The 18318-nt window shown below is 34.3% G+C and overlaps 1 protein-coding gene across 1 annotated transcript in view; it reads right to left on the reverse strand.

Moving 5' to 3' along the window:
- LOC6040654 overlaps window positions 1–12448 on the reverse strand; it is a 110329-nt gene extending 97881 nt beyond the window's left edge. Inside the window, exons 1-2 of the mRNA XM_038261361.1 lie at window positions 12080–12448; window positions 11514–11683 (exon numbers count right to left, since the gene is read on the reverse strand). The gene's annotated coding sequence lies outside the window, so the exon portion shown is untranslated. The remainder of the gene's footprint in view (window positions 1–11513; window positions 11684–12079) is intronic.
- Between the last annotated feature and the right edge of the window lie 5870 nt (window positions 12449–18318).

An 18318-nucleotide genomic window follows, 5' to 3' on the forward strand; every position in this document is an offset into this window, starting at 1 on the left:
AACACTCAAAATTTTCACAAAACTAAGTATTTTCGTAAAAATACTCAAAATTTCAGTGTTTACAAAATGGGTATCAAACGATCGGGATTTTTTCATACATTTCGAATGCGATAACAACATTTTTTGAAAACACCCAAAATGTTCATAAAACTACGTTTTTCGAAAAAAATCTTAAAATTTCTGTTTTTACAATATGGGTATCAAACGATCAGGATTTTTCATACATTTTGAATGTTATCACGATATTTTTTGAAATACTCAAAATTTTCAGCAAACTACGTATTTTCGAAAAATTCTCAAAATTTCCGGTTTTACAATATGCGTATCAAACAATCGGGATTTTTCATACATTTCGAATGTAATAACAACATATTTTGACAAAATATTCACAAAACTACGTATTTTCGAAAAAAATACTCAAAATATCAGTGTTTACAAAATGGGTATCAAACGATCGGGATTTTTTCATACAATTCGAATGCGATAACAACATTTTTTGAAAACACCCCAAATTTCACAAAACTACGTTTTTCGAAAAAAATCTAAAAATTTCTGTTTTTAACAATATGGGTATCAAACGATCAGGATTTTTATACATTTCGAATGGAATAACAATATTTTTTGAAAATACTCAAAATTTTTACAAAACTACGTATTTTCGAAAAAATACTCAAAATTTCAGTGTTTGCAATATGGGTATCAAATCATCGAGATTTTTCATACATTTGGGAAAAAAACATTTTCAGAAAATACTAAAAAAATTAGGTATTTTTTTCAAAAATACGTAGTATGGTGAAAATTTGGAGTATTTTCAAAAGTTTGCGTTATAACTTTTGAAATGTGTGAAAAAATCCCGATCATTTGAAACCCATGTTGTAAAAACTGTATTTTTGAGTATTTTTTCGTAGTTTCAAAAAATGTTGTTATCGCATTCGAAATGTATGAAAAATCCCTATAATATTTTGATACCCAAATTTTAAAAATGGAAATGTTTTTTTTTGAGAATTTTTAAAATATGTTGTTATTTCATTCGAAATGTATGAAAAAATCCCGATCGTTTGATACCCATATTGTAAACACTGAAATTTTGAGTGTTTTTTTGAAAATACATAGTTTTGTGGAAATTATGAGTATTCTCAAATTTTTTTTTATTACAATTGAAATGCATAAAAAATCCCAATCGTTTGATACCCATATTGTAAAAACTGAAATTTTGAGTATTTTTTTTTTCGAACATACGTAGTTTTGTGAAAATTTTGAGCATTTCAAAATAATGATTTAACATTCGAAATGTATGAAAAAAAATCTGATTATTTGATACCCATATTGCAATAACAATATACTTTTTTGGTTTCTTTAGAGAAAAAAAAATGCATTTTCAAAATACAGGAAATATACGTATTTTTGTGAAAATTTTCATGAAATTATAATTTTAATGGATAGATGACATCATCCCGATTCCAAACACTAATTTTTTTATGTTTGCATGATTTTTCATACAATTATAGCCAATGTCTCCCAGATAGCCAAAATCCCATAAGCTTAGTGCTTCAGTTATGCACGTTTCGGTTTTGCATCCCCCATATGCGGTACATAACCGTGGCACGACTTTATTCCTAATGAGTAACATTTTCGTAAATTACTGTTATCTTTAATTGAACTGTTTCTAAATATGCTTTAAAACTTCTTCTTGAAATGCTTTTGAAATTTCTCTGCCAAACTATTTTTTTCATATTATTTTTTATGCTGAAGCATTCAATTTAAAAAAAATAGAACGCAAGCTGACTTCTAAGCCAGATTTTGGATAAAGATTATTGAAAAGTGTCGAAAAAAATCGGTTTATTTTTGTAATTTTAGCAATACACATTTTTAAAATCAAACATTCAACACCTGTACTGCCCATGATCGCATAAATGTCCCATATGCATTTTCGTCTTTTTTGAGTTGATATACAGTTTTGATCAAAATTGTGTGACCTTTTAGAAAAGTGTACTGGTTAAAAAAATGCTGTTAATAATAAAAGTTACAAAAAAGTCCCGTGGGTTCTTGTTCGTCCTATGTGTCCCCAATCACCCCAGTTAGTAGTTTATCATTCTTATTTATGATCCTCTTGCTATACAGTATGTAAACGAGACAAGTTGTACGAAGCAGTTATAAATAATGATTCCGCGATAGAAAATAATTGGTGGGACAATTATGCGTAGAAGTGTAACGATAGGACAAACAGCCTTGGTGTTGTTTTTGATGAGTTTCCAAGCAAAGTACTAGATTTTATGGGTTTTTTGAAAAGTATACGACAAACTAAACTTATAAAATGTCAAAAGGTCAAAATCGTCAATAAATGACATGGGACAACTATGCTTAGAACGGCAGTAAATAGAACAAAATATATGGAAAAAAAATCCGTTCTATCGTACATTAGAAAAAGTTCAGAAAGTTTACCCATGTTAAAATTCATAAAACGCGCGTAATTCGACAGTAACATGACATAAGGCATCCGAACGACAAAGAAACAACTTCAGGTTTTCTCTAGCTCGGTTCTTTTTAGTGCTGCTCTCAAGTCACAATATTAAATCGCATTCTTATCCGGGATGATCCCATCTGGCTGTAATTTCCATATTTTACGCCTAGATTGACGCTTCAAATTTCCTCTGCCCTAGCTGAGTGGGGGATAACTTGAGGAAAAATTGGCATTTTTTCTGAGCAAAAAAAAATCACAAAAGAATAAAGGGACGTATTTTTGCCACGCACCCATAATAGAATCGATTTTTGGATTTCACTTCTTGCGTCTTGAGTTTGTCACAAAAATCCTTAATCTCGCTGATGAAAAACTATAAAATGACCCCTTAATGCGGCCTCATTTAAGTGCCCGTAAAATGGTTAGAGGGCACTCGTTTCAAAGTGCACTTTTTTATTTCGTTTTTTTTTGACAATGAAGATATTTTATTGCCGTTGATGAGGTAAGTTTCCTGAATTGGCGGAATTATTTTTACTCGAGAGAATTATTACCTCAACCAGCAGCGTTTGCAAAATTGTTCCATTTTATGGTCATTGAACCCAAGCGTATAAAAGTGCCGAGCTACAACAAGGACATGCGTTGGAATCGTGCCAGATAGTTAAAGTTTTACTTGGTAAGTGAGGCTGTGTTTTATGCTGAAATCATAGGATTACGGTTGAAGGTCATTGCATTGCAATTTAGAGATCTTGGGAATGTAATATACAAATTCATTTATGGCAATTCATCAAGCATTTCATGAACAACAATATAATATCAGAACAAACCATGGAAAACAGAACAATCTTAAAAAACCCATCTTGTCCAAATTACTGCCCTAATGAACTTTCTCCTGGCACCTTGTTTGGCATCAGGCACTTTGCTCTCGTGCTCTCAGTTTCCCAAGAGCAAAGCTCCAGATGCACTCGAGCTTCTGCCCCACTTTGGCTCACCAACAAATTAAAAATTCAATTTGGCTCGACGACGGCAGGGCACTGATGCTGCAAGACTGCAAGATTTCCAGCTGCTCAGTGAGTGCCAGCAAGTCTAGTCCGGCTGTGGGGAGTCGTGTTTTGCGCCGCCTCTCGGTCATGAATATGGAAGCGAGCAATAATACAAAAACGTATTAAAATATTAATCAATTGCTGCTAGTGGACGCGGCCTCATCACGCCCACTTTGGCATGACAAGCCCCACGGAGAGTTGGGGAAACTTCTGGGATTCCAACTGCTGCATAACTCAATCTTGGAGCAGAGTTTTGTTTTGTGATTAATTTGGTATGCTTTTATTTTGGTTAATGCTTCTATTTATTTAAGCGACGTCTTATAATTGGTTCTAGCTTTTCAAAATGTTTTTTAGCTGACCTGAATATATGGGCAAGCAACAATAAGCCAAATGACCATAATGGTGCCCAGAATATGGAACTTTTTTAAACTCTCGCTCCACAACGTGATTATTGTTTGCTGAGCTATTTTAGGAGTCTGGGTAAAATATGAGCAAAATCGGTTTACATTTACCCTGTGATACTCGATGGTGATGTTTATATGGGAAAAAACGAAACAATGTATGAAAACCCCAATTTTCTAACGGTTTTGTCTACAACGTGTGCTAATTCCATACGAATATTAGATTCTCATTGGAAATGTAATTCTCTACAACTTTGTAGAAAATTTAATTTCCGTAAAACTCGATTCTGAAAAGTCATAAGCGATTAACAACAGTTATTTTTGTGCCAACTTCAGGGTTGGGTATCAATGGATTAATCTTAACCAATTCCGCCCAAAATTGGCACTGATGTTTAAGGTTGTTTAGCTGCAATTGAGCAATTCTCTATCAAAACCGGAAATGGATTTTTTTTGTATTTTTTTATTTGGCTTTGTGGGGGCCTTCCCTATGACCAAATAAGCTATTTTGCGTCATTGGTTCACCCATACAAGTCTCCATACAATTTTGACTGCTGTCCATACAAAAATGGTATGTAAATATTCAAACAACTGTAACTTTTGAGTGAATTTTCGGATCAATTTGGTGTCTTCGGCAAAGTTGTAGGTAGTGTTGAGGACTTTTGAGAAAAAAATAGGTACACGGAAAAAAATTGCATATTTTTTCTCAATTTTTTTAGCACTAAAACTCAATTTCCCAAAATACGTATTTTTTTATTTTTGAGATTTTTTATATGTTTTAGGGGACAAAAACCCGCAACTTTTGAGCAATAGAGAAACATGTTCAAAAATCAGCCGCCGAGTTATGAATTTTTGAAAAAATAGTGATTTTTAGAAAAAAACGAAATTTCATGCAAAACAAATTTGACATTATTTGTTAATGCAAAATTGAATTTGCAATCGAAAAGTACTTTACCGATTTTTTGATAAAGGGCTCCGTATTCAAGATATAGCCACCGAAAGTTCGATTTTAGCGAAATATTTGCAGTTTTTAGATATGCAGATATTTTAAAATAGTGACCATAAGTGACCATAATTTTTGTTTTAAGTTCAGAAAATTCGCTTTAAAATTGTCTAAGAGACATTGAAAATTGGACCTCGGGTTGCTAAAATAGAGCCGCTTTAAGAAAACGAAACACGAAAATTAAAGTTTTCCAAATCTCACCAAAACAACCCACCATTTTCTACTGACGATATCTCAGCAACTAATGGTCCGATTTCCAATACATCTCTATCTCAGCAACCCGGGGTCCAATCTTCAGTGTCTCCTAGACAATTTTATAGCAAATTTTTAAGAAATTGTCACTCATGGTCGCTATTTTTAAAAATCGAAAAACTGCAATTATTTCGCTAAAATCGAACTTTCGGTGGCTATATCTTGAATACGGAGCCCTTTATCAAAAAATCGGTAAAGTACTTTTCGATTGTAAATTCATTTTTTCATTAAAAATGATGTCAAATTTGTTTTTGCATAAAACTTAATTTTTTTCCCAAAATCACTATTTTTTTCAAAAATTCACAACTCGGCGGCAGATTTTTTGACCATGTTTCTCTATGGCTCAAAAGTTGCGGTTTTTTGTCCCCTAAAACATATAAAAAAATCTCAAAAATCAAAAAAATACGTATTTTGGGAAATTGATTTTTAGTGAAAAAAAGTTGATTAAAAAATCTGCATTTTTTTCCGTGGACCTATTTTTTCTCAAAAGTTCTCAACAATACCTACAACTTTGCCGAAGACACCAAATTGATCAGAAAATTCACTCAAAAGTTACAGTTGTTTGAATATTTACAAAACGCAAAACTTCAAAAAAATTATGAAAAATCAACTGAAAACTAATTAAAATACATTTTCTTACGTTTTTAATCGTACTTAGCATACGGGTCATTCCATCTGAAGCGGAACAGCATTTGAAAATTACCCTCTCCGATCCTGCTCAAATTTGGCAGAGCTGTTGATACTATCAAAGCATGCAAGAATCCCGAATTTCATCCAAATCGGACCATCCCCTCCATTTTTGTACCTCCCCAAAAAATTGACTTTTTGGCGATTTTTGACCAAACCTCCTAGTTTCAAACGGCGATAGCTCAGGAACCACAAATCTCAGAAGGTCGGTCTTAGACTCAATTTTGAAGGAAATTGGACGTAGAATCCATTTCCGTGATCAAAATTTTGATTAATTTATTTTTTCTACCTGTATTGCGCAATTGAAAACTTTAAACGGCCGTATCTCAAAACACCCCAACTTATTTTTTTGATTTGACCTCACCATCGTGTTACCCGGCCAATTTTACATAAGAATCACTTATCGACAGAAATGAATATGTTTCATTCCAGAGATATCGAATTTTAAAGTTTAGTGTTTTCGAGATTACCTACATCAGCTTCATTCGCCGCATCTGCTAGAAGCACACAGGCGAGCTGATCAATAACTGCTACCTGGTCATTTATTGAAATAATATTTCATCATAAATAATCTTTATCAAATTGGGCAAAAAATAACTGTATAACACTGTAGGAATCTGGAGTTTAATCGCGAATGTGTATCTGCTCAAAAAAAATAATGAAGTGAATTTCTGTGCTAACCCATAGGATAGAGTAATAACGACACACAGTTAAGGGCAGAATTGGAATCCGACGAAGCGAGCAGGAAAATGAAATCTTGTTAGTAACACTGAACAATAAGTGCACGATACATTATTGAGTAAAACATATGAAAAAAAATTGTTTATACGTTGTACTCTAGTGAAGTATGAAAAGGATTTCTGGATACCTTCCAGAAATCCTTTTCATACTCCACCAAAAATTTAAGAAAATAACAAAGTTTGATCTGCTGCAAAGTGGCTAATTTCCCAAATTTAGTTGCGATGATTTTGACACCATCCGAACTACAGTTTTTTTTTCTTCTTTAATTCTTAGATTCTTGGAACACAATACGGCTGCTGTCCTCACGTATAAGGATTTTTTTTTATTAAATGTACCTTGACCAAAATCATCATTTAATCAAATGGAGCTGGCTCACAATATAAAAATTGATTTAATATGCTCAATCTTTTAAACCATAAATCAGATTTGCCAAATTATGGCAAAGTGTCAATAATAAACTATAATAATAATAATAATAATAATAATAATAATAATAATAATAATAATAATAATAATAATAATAATAATAATAATAATAAAGCAGGTTTTGGGGTATTGCTGAATGGCACTATTTTGCTACCGCCCATGACAAAGGCCCTAGTCATGGCCTCGAAGGTACTCTAAAACGGTTAGCAACACGTAAAAAACGGTGCATTCAAAATAACCCAATAAATATTCCTTTTACAAAAATAGATTGATCAAGGTAGGGGAACAGCATCTAATTTCAGCGTTCCTCTAATGTTGCCATAGCTTATTAAAAGCGTTTTCAACTGAAATCGAGTGATAAATAGCTCAATGAGAAGTGAACAAGCAAGTTTCTATCAAAAGTTTTGCAAATTTTGTTGTTCAAATAGTGAAAATGAGCAAATTGGATGAAACTAGGAGCGAGGACTTAACCTGGCAAACATACGAGAATTTCCCCTATTAGCCATTTGAATAAATATTTGCGTAAAATTATAAAAATATAAATTAAATTAATCATCTCCCAGAACACCAGGTAGCAGTTATTGATCAGCTCGCCTGTGTGCTTCCTGCAGATGCGGCGAATGAAGCTGATGTAGGTAATCTAGAAAACACAAAACTTTAAAATTCGATATCTCTGGAACGAAACATATTCATTTTTGTCGATAAGTGATTCTTATGTAAAATTGGCCGGGGAACACGATGGTGAGGTCAAATAAAAAAAATAAGTTGGGGTGTTTTGAGATACGACCGTTTAAAGTTTTCAATTGCGCAATACAGGTAGAAAAAATAAATTAATCAAAATTTTGATCACGGAAATGGATTCTACGTCCAATTTCCTTCAAAATTGAGTCTAAGACCGACCTTCTGAGATTTGTGGTTCCTGAGCTATCGCCGTTTGAAACTAGGAGGTTTGGTCAAAAATCGCCAAAAAGTCAATTTTTTGGAGAGGTACAAAAATGGAGGGGGTGGTCCGATTTGGATGAAATTCGGGATTCTTGCATGCTTTGATAGTATCAACAGCTCTGCCAAATTTGAGCAGGATCGGAGAGGGTAATTTTCAAATTTGCATTTTTTCGTGCACAGTTGAGATGGAATGACCCATACTTAACATTTGAAATTTCCGTGAAATTCCAAAGTACAGTCTGACGAATTTTTTTTCGCCAAAAAAAATCCATCAATACATCGATATTTTGAAAAATCATGATTGGAAAGCAACTGGCTTGTAATTTAATTTTTTATATTTTTTTGCTTCCTCCCCCCCCCCTCGACTTTGGCCAGAGCCGAGGGACATAAACTTCAGAAAATATCTGTAGTGGCCTTACATATTTTATTATTTACCTATTTTCAAAAAACCGTCAAATTTGTAAAAAAAAACTACAAAAATAAATCCTAGTGCAAACCTTATTGTATACCAAGGGTGGTGGAATAGAAACTTCAAACGCAATTTTCTCAATAATTGCTTAATTTTGCTCGTGAAACAGATAAGCGTTTCTGGACAGTAAGACGCTAACCAAATTTGACCTACAATATCAAAGTAGGGTGACCACTGAAGTCGTGAAATCTCTAAAGTCGGGAGTTAGCTATTTTTTGGTACAAAGTCAAGAAAATTGCAAAAATTCATGCATACTTGATTGAACAGTATTTTATAGCTTTTAAATAATTTTTTAACAATATTTTTTACTTCGCCATGAGCATCATATTAAAAAGGTTCATACTCAAAGATTCCTTTCAATATTTCAATCGACATGAGAATAAACCAATATTTGAGACAATGACTCTTAGGAATCCCATACAAACATCATAAAAAATGTGTTGAAAACATGTGAATAGTGCTTGATTTTTATTTCATCAGAATGCTGGTGCAAATTTTATTTAAAGTTTTTGTGGCCCCTTTCTAAGTTGGCCCGAAAAAATCAGGGGGCAATAACAATATTTTTCCAAAAAAACTTCAAAATTTCAATGCGTTTAGAATCATTTTTCGCAATTTTGTGTTCATTGAACAACATTTTGAATTTTTGAAAATATTCGATTATCGCAAAAAAGATTTTTTCCGCTATTTTTTTTTATTTTCCTCAAACCTTAATTTTTTTTCTTAAACTGATGATTGCAAAACAATTGAACTAGTGAACAATGCATTTGAAAACACTTTTTGCATTTAAATGTTGAAAACTATTTCAATTTTTATTTTTTTTGTCCCCCGAGCCGAGAGACAAAAACTTTGAAAAATATTTGCATTGGCCTAACTACAAAATAAAATCCTATTATTTTTGTTTTGATTAAAGATCCATGGGGTTTTCAGATTTGTTTAGGCTGTTATTCAAATGTTTAAGAATATGTCTTAGCGAAATCATTGCATTTAATGAGATTTAAAGTATGAAATTTTATTAAACTAGATTTTACATTGAATAAGAACGCACCATTTAACAACCAACAAATTAATCATTTTAAGCATTTTTAGATAAAAATTCCAATTATATAACGGCCGTTGCAAATATTTTTTGAAATTTATGTCCATCGACTCTGGCCAAAGTCGATGTGGGGGGCAAACAAAAAAAAAATATAAAAATTTAAATTAGGGGAACTATACCCTTTCTCAGCCTATTTCTATTATCGGCCTATCAGCACTTTGATCATGAATTACAGCTTTCATAAAGTGTTTTTGACGGTTCCAGAGCAATAAATAGCTCAAACAGAAGTGAGCAAGCAACTCTCCATTGTTGATACATCTGAAAATGTTGATTTTATAGCGGAAAACTGCAAAAGTGATGAAAATTGGTCGAACGGCTTAAAGTGATTAAAATGGGCATATTTCCCCTACAAGCCAAGGTTTTAACATTTCAAACAAAAAAAAATGTTTCAAAATGCATTTTACACCTGCCCATATATTTTGCAATCTTTAGTTTTCAAAATATCAAAATATTGGCGAACTATTTTTTTGTCGAGAAAAAAAAAGTATTTGCAATACTGTACAACGGAATTTCACAAAAAATAAAATATTGTTGATCGATATGCATCAAATATGCAAAATATTATTTTGAACGCAGGAAAATGCATTTCAAATTATTTTCAGTTCATTAGACTTCTTTTTCCATTAGAATTTTGAAGTATTTTGAAAAAAAAATTGTTTTGCCCCCCTAATTTCTCGGACCAATTTAGAAGGGGGGCGACATAAATTTCAAAAAATATTTTCAACGGTCTAATTTGATTATAACTTTTTGCACTACTTTTTTTATATTTTCCAGTAAAAAGTTCGAGGAACAGAAACCTGCCCATTTTTTTAATGAGCCTTGAATTTTTATGTAATTATTGTTAAAAAGCCCATTTTTTTAATGAGCCTTGAAATTTTATGTAATTATTGAGAAAAGCTTAACATAGTTTAAGTTTTCTGTTTGAATCAAAATTGTGATAGTTTTGAAGTAATTTGAATTGATAATGGTTTGATTTTATTTAATTTATTTATAAATATTGTATACTTTTTTATAGTTTGTACTTCGAATTCTAACTGCCTTTTATTTGGAATTCTGGAACAGTTGGAAAAAGTTGGGAATTAAAAACATGGGATTTTACTGGCCACTCTGGAAGTTAAAGGGCATACCAGAGAATTATGTTTAGACACTTTTTTTGTATTTTCATGCAAAATATTGGAACATAAAAAAATAAAATGTAAGTCATATGGAAAGAGCTGTCAAAAGAGATGCTTCCGCCAAGAAATGAAGCAAGATGTTGTGATCACACAAAGAAGTTTTTTCGTGGTGCATTGGCTTATAATGACAGAAAAAGTTCTTCTTAGGAGTTCAACTGTGCTGATGTAATCATGGCCTTTGAATCTTCGTGAGAATAATTTTCTCCACTTAATCCTTCTATTGAACTAGTGCACTCAAAAACCATGACCTCCTCCTCGAAAAATTTTCCCAACTCCGTTCAACTTTTCAATCACAAATCGATAATCTCAACCAAAAAAAAAACGGTGATGTTTGCTTCTTCACCGCCCACCCCGTCCATTCTCTGCCTTTTCCTCCCCTAAACAACAGAGAACATCACTCTCGTGCCTGCTGCTGATACTGATGCTGCTACACAGAACATGCCTGTTACTCCCCGACAGCACACAGGCTCCTGTTGCTGACAACAGGCTACATAATACACAACACAACTCCACCCTCCACTCTCTTCTTCTCCGTTTGGCGATTACTTTCCCGTGTAATTCTTCTACTTGTTACTTGCTACTAGCTGTGTGCTTTGAGTATTTTCTTCTTGTACTGAGTTTGCTGAACAACAATGACCGCAAACTGACTCGAAGCATGATGACTCTCTTCAAGGATGCATTGTTTGGAACGAATCCTTCGAACAAACATGAAATCACTTTTTTATGTTTGAGAAACTTTAGTGAAATTCACACAAATCCATGGTCTTGATGATGGGATTCGGACGAGACGTCCGACGTCGTCGACAGTGAGAAGGATGAGAATCACCTCACCTCATCCCTCACCACCTGGAGTCTGGTCTCCGCTCATCTCACTTGGAGCGCGCTGCACCAGTTTCTGCTGGCATCGAGGGCCACCAGGACTTCTTCTCCGATGGTTCTGCTCCGGGTTTCAACAGATGATTATATTTCAATTAACGTCGACGACTGACCCAGCATCTATTGGGAACACTTTTGAGCTTTTATTAATGATTTTCACGCACAAATGCACAATTTCGTTTTTCCAACTCCGTCCCTGGCCGCAGAATCCCCGGGACTTTTCCTTCTTCTCTGCGGATTGCCGAATTGTGTGTATCCGAGACCAGCAACATTCCAGCATCAACTAATCAAAAATTCCGAAGTCAAATCACTCCACCGCGCGTTCGCCATCTCGCATTCAGCGTTCGTGTGAACGATTTTCCTCAACTTTTCCCACCACGAAAAAACCACGGAAAATTTGCACACTTTTCCCGACTGTGGCTAGAAAAAGCCTCCAAAACTTTTTCCAGCCACTTTGGTCCAACGGTTCTGGCCGCCCCCAGGCAGCCCAAAATAACTCCAAACTTCGTTCCGTACCGTCGAATCCAGATGAATCCTTCGAGAACTTCTTCTTCATCTGCTTCGGTCACTTTTCCACCTTCACACTTTTCCCTCCAAACCTACAATTCCTGTTCCACAATTCGTTCTCCACTTGACCATTGTGTGTTCGTCGCCCTGGCCCGGTTGTTCCTCTAATTTAAAACTGTTTTTCTTTCCTTTCTCCTTTCTCGTCGTCACGTCCTATCTTCTAACCAACTAACCAACCAACCAGCAGAAACATCGTCGTCGTCATTGGCATGCCGATGATGATGGCAGCCTTCCACCCACACTACTCGTTAATGGCGAGATTCGTTCTCTCGCGTGCTCCGTCAACTCTCTCACACAGCTGGGTTGTTCTCTCTCCACGGTCTGCCAGTTCATATCTCACTCACGCACGCAGCGATCTCCCGACAAAAAGCACACGCACATTAGGGTGGTTTCAACAAGGAAATGACAAATTCAACAAACGATTGCAAAACAAATGGAGAAGTATGGTATTTTAAGTTTTTTAAAAAAATGTCTTAATCACCATGCGTCTCCATATAAAGGATGTCTTGAGAAAAATCTTGAATGAACCATACCTTTTGCATCATTATTTATATAAATATACATAAATAAATTTAAAATGTTCCTAGAAAAGGTTTAAAAAGAAAAATAAATCTTCAATACAAAACGTTTCAAGTGGTTATGTAACAGACATGACCAATACGACAAAGCACGTTTTTCCAAAAGCTTTAAGGCTGGTACAAATATTTTTAAAAGTTTTTGTCACCCTCCCCTTCAAAATTGGCCTGAAAAATCAGGGGGCAAAAAAAATATTTTTACAATAAACTTCAAAATTTCAATGAAAATTCAAGTGCAACCAGCTGAAATCAAATTAAAATACATTCTTCTGCGTTTTAAATCATTTTTAGCATGTCTGGGTTTATTAAAAAATCTTAAGATTTTTTGAAAATTTTCGATGCAAAATCTTTTTTTTCGATACAATTTTTGTTTTTGTCAGATCTTAGATTTTTTGAAAACTAATGATTGCAAAACAACTGAACAAGTGTAAAATGCATTTTAAAACACATTTTTCATTTAAATGTGTAGACTATGGCTTGTTATTTAAATTTTTATATTTTTTTATTTTTTTGCCCCCCCCCCCTTGACCTCGGCCAGGGCCGAGGGACAAAAACTTTTTTAAATATTTGCATCGGCCTAAGATAAGAAAAAAGGTAGGTCTGATATTTTGCACAACGAAAGAAGGGCGCATTATTGAAATTAGGTGGGGTGAATCTGATTATTTTTAAAGGGTTCTTGAGTATTTTTTCAGAAAGGTCGATGAAAACCGATGGTTTTATGTACAAATTCATATTTTTTTCTATTTTTTATGAATATTAGATAATACCCGAACGCAAAATTGAGCATTGAAAAATACAGGAGCATTTATTTTAAAGCAATCTATTTCCCATTAGTCTCCCATTTTTTTAATCTCATATTTACAATACATAAAAATGTTATCGAAGTAATTCGATTGTAGAAATCAATTTTCATTTCAGCTTTGATCCTAGCAAACATATGCGCGATTTCAAAAAGAAAAATGAAGTGACTCTATCCGGAAATCCAGGTTTAAATTACCTTATAAACAAAGATAACCACCCAATCAAATGCTTCTAATGATAAAAGTTTGTCATCCAAAACTCTCAAATAAAGATGGTCTTTTGGTGGTACTTTTTGCAACTCCATTGTCAAACTACTCACTTTTTGTGTCATTCTGATACTACGGCCTAAATTTTTTCTCAAAAAAAATAATAATAATAGAATCGATAAGTAACACTATTTAAAAAAAGACTGAAAAGATTTACTTTTTAAAACAAGAACTGAAAAGTAATACTTTTAAGCACTCAAATGGGTGCTAGAAAGTAAGACTTTTCAGCATTTGTATAAAAAGTAATACCGTAAACCGGAGTGACTTTGATAGGAATTCAAATTGTTTTTGGAATATTTTCCAACAGGTAAGGTTTTTCTCAAGATTATTATTTTTAAAACATGTACTGGGGTAGGCCACACAAAGTCCATGTACTATAATGGAAAAAAAAGTTAGTTTTTAGACAAATAGTTACGTTAAAAATTTAATTCCGGGGTTACTTTGATAATCATAGTTTTTCTTGTTAAATCATATTTAAGATGTTTAAACTTTATTTGCACGTTAAATGTACCGTCACTAAAATAGATTTTATAGTTTTTAAGAAAGTTTTAAGAAAGAGGAGTTAGGAGCATATGCCTGCCAAACATATGGCAATTTCCTCTGTATGCAGGTTAATACTTATCTCGGAGGCAAAAAATATTCAAGCAGGAATAATCCTATTTGATAAAAAAATAATTCAAAGAGTGCTTTCTAGAAATGTTTTGAACTCGTTGAAATACTTGATTTATTCAGCACTGGTCGTATTTGTCCAATTTGATTAATCTCGTTGGATAAATTTTCGACTTGTCATGAAAAAAACAAACTTTTGTGTAATTGCATAAACTACTATTTTGCTTAGCTAATCAATTCATTTTAAAAAAGATAATTTTCACAACGTTTTGAAATGAGATCCATACCATTGATTGGAATGGTAGGTTAAATGTCCATGTATTTAGTCAATACATCGCTTAATTCAAAACATTTTAGAAAAGTATTACTTTTTAAAACAAGTGCTGAAAAGTAAAAATTATAAGCATTTGTTTTGAACAGTGTTTTATTAGATTCTGTTATTTTTGGTAGAGAAAGGAAACTGTTTTGTCATTCTAGAATGACAGGAATATTAAGTTGTTTCACGATGATATTGTATTTTTAAAGTTTAAAATCGATTGATTTTTTTGTTTTAAATATTGAAATTTTTTATTTATTATTAATATTTGTAATTATAAAGATGAAGAGACAAAAGCATTGTATAAAATGTCTCATGTTAAAAATTCCAATAAATGTAAATACACTTGTTAATTCTCAAATCAAAACAACAGTAAATGAGAGGAAAAAATATATTATATAGCACCTATCACTTTTCCAACCTAGCTCTTCACATCCTGTCCCCCCCATCATCCTTACCCAATTCGCAGACGGATCCCTTGACCTTTCTTGCACTCTACCCCCGCACCACCCCCAACCGGACGACCCCCAGCTGTGGAATTCTCCCCACAGGTGTGCGTGCAATCAGCAGGTGACTCTCGCACTAACATTCTCTCACGCTCTCTTTTTCTAATGTTGGAAAACGTGCACAGCATCCGTTCGGAGAAATTTTAGGAAAGTAACAACAACAAAATTTGCAAACTTGAAAAAAAAAGATTGTTGAATTTGAATGTAGATTACAATTTTAGAATACATCATTTTTAAAATTAATTAAATCCAATATTTTATTTAAAATTTTGTTTTAGAAATACTTCAAAGTCATTTAAACATGAAAAGTGAGGACATATTAAATAAAAAAGAATTAAAACAGCGTACTGATCCTAGCTCGTGGGCACACAGGACACTCTTCTATGAGAGAAAAAACGAGAAAGGCTCTTCTCACACACTCCTCGTTAATCATCCGCTCTCAGAATCCTCTCACTCCAGCATCCCCCAAGCATTCTTCTTGTGATACAGATCCTTGCAAGGAGGACATCATCCACGACAATGACGACCACCACTACCACATCTAGCAGCGCCTACTTAGTCCTTTAATGCAAACACGCACACACACATTCACAGGTTCACCGAGCACCGTGACTGACCGTCTCGCGCGTACGACGAAGCAGGCGGCGGCTGTCCGAACGCGCCAAAGTTCCTGACGGCACTGAACTCGCTGGTCCAAGCTGGCCTACTAGCGAGCTGAAAAATACTCACCACGAGTGAGGAAATTCTCTCACCCCGGAAAACGCACGTTACCACCGTGGGGAAATCAGCGGTGAGAGAGAGAACAAAAGCACGTGAGAGCTGATGGAAGAAGGTAGGATGAGCTGGAGACGGTCGTCCTGTTGCGCTTCTGAGCTGATGATTGTGAGAACGGTGAGCACGCGAGATGAGTGAGCTTGGCCGAGCTCACTGTGTCATATCGGTGGAGCAGTTGTGTGAGGCTGTACGGGAAATTGGGCCATTCCAGAGAGTCGAAGTGGTGCGCTGGAGAGGCCGGAAGTGGACGCGATAGGTTTTCCGGGGAATGCCCGATTCCGAGAATTGGCACGTGGTGACGACACCAGTTCCAACGGTCGTCGTCGAGATTTTTGCTAGGTGAGGCATTGTGCGGGATATTTGTTGATTCGAGAACGTGGTTCGCGAGCGCGGATTAGTGTTTGCCAATTGGGGCACTAACTGAGTTGACTTTCCGTTCCGACGGTGGCAAGAGGAAATGGGATTGGTTTTTGCGGCTGATAGGTTTGCACACAGAAAGGTGTCGATACCGGGTACGGATTGACAAAGGATGGCATAGGTTTGTAAATTGGATATGGGTAATTCTCTACCAACTCACACAGCAGTTGCCCCGACCCCTCTTCGATTTGCGTGAAACTTTGTCCTAAGGTGTAACTTTTGTCCCTGATCACGAATCCGAGGTCCGTTTTTTTATATCTCGTGACGGAGGGGCGGTACGACCCCTTCCATTTTTGAACATGCGAAAAAAGAGGTGTTTTTCAATAATTTGGAGCCAGAAACGGTGATGAGATAGAAATTTGGTGTCAAAGGGACTTTTATGTAAAATTAGACGTCCGATTTGAAGGCGTGCTCAGAATTTCGAAAAAACGTATTTTTCATCGAAAAAAACACTAAAAAAGTTATAAAAATTATCCCATTTTCCGTTACTCGACTGTACAAATTTTTGGAACATGTCATTTTATAGGAAATTTAATGTACTTTTTGAATCTACATTGACCCAGAAGGGTCATTTTTTCATTTAGAACAAAATTTTTCATTTTAAATTTTGTGTTTTTTTCTAGCTTTTCAGGGTTATTTTATAGAGTGTAACAATGTTCTACAAAGTTGTAGAGCAGACAATTACAAAAAAAATTGATCTATAGTTATAAGGGGTTTGCTTATAAACATCACGAGTTATTGCGATTTTACAAAAAAAAAGCTTTGAAAAAGTTGGTCGTCGTCGATCATGGCCGTTCATCGTCACCCTCGACAGACACGGACGACGAAACAAAGAGAAACGCAAAAAGTAACTTTTTCAAAACTTTTTTTCGTAAAATCGCAATAACTCGTGATGTTGATAAGCAAACCCCTTATGTCTATATATCAAAATTTTTGTAATTGTCTGCTCTACAACTTTGTAGAACATTGTTACACTCTAAAAAATAACCCAGAAAAGTAAGAAAAAACACGAAATTTTAAAATGAAAAATTTTGTTCTAAATGAAAAAATGACCCTTCTGGGTCAATGTAGATTCGAAAAGTACATTAAATTTCCCATAAAATGACATGTTCCAAAAAATTTTTCAGTCAAGTAACGGAAAATGGGAGAATTTTTAAAACTTTTTTAGTGTTTTTTTCAATGAAAAATACGTTTTTTTAGAATTCTGAGTACGCCACCACCTCGGGCGTCTAATTTTACATAAAAAACCCTTTGACATCAAATTTCTATCTCATCACCGTTTCAGGCTGCAAATTATTGAAAAACACCTCTTTTTTCGCATGTTAAAAAATGGAAGGGGTCGTACCGCCCCTCCGTCACGAGATATCAAAAAACGGACCTCGGATTCGTGATCAGGGATAAAAGTTACCCCTTAGAACAAAGTTTCACGCAAATCGAAGCGGGGTCGGGGCAACTTTTCCCCATTTCGTGTGAGTTGGTAGAGAATGACCCATATTCTATTTAAAATAAATTTAACTTCATTACCATTTTCATATCCCAGGGAAAATTCGTGCAAGCAACGGGAAAATATATCTGATTTTTTGACATGAAAGTCCACTAATCCATATTTTATGTTCTTGCCTTTTTTAGTGTCTTTGAATACCCACAACTATAAGTAATTTCAAAAATACTCATAAAGCATAAATAACAAAAAAAATCATTGTACGTTTTCGAAAATCTCTGGATAAAACTGAAAACATAATATTTTTTCAGTGTAGTATAGTAACCTGGATAGTAAATTAGCTTATATCTGTAAGCCCATGCATCCAATTGAAATGTGGTCAAAGACAAACTTATAGGAAATTGGACGAGCTTTCCAGTAAAAATATTTTCGAGACTGAAAAATCCAGTCGGTCATATAGAAATTGCCAAAAACCATCAAAAA

The sequence above is a fragment of the Culex quinquefasciatus genome, chromosome 3, assembly GCF_015732765.1.
Source record: "Culex quinquefasciatus strain JHB chromosome 3, VPISU_Cqui_1.0_pri_paternal, whole genome shotgun sequence".
Classification (NCBI taxonomy): domain Eukaryota; kingdom Metazoa; phylum Arthropoda; class Insecta; order Diptera; family Culicidae; genus Culex; species Culex quinquefasciatus.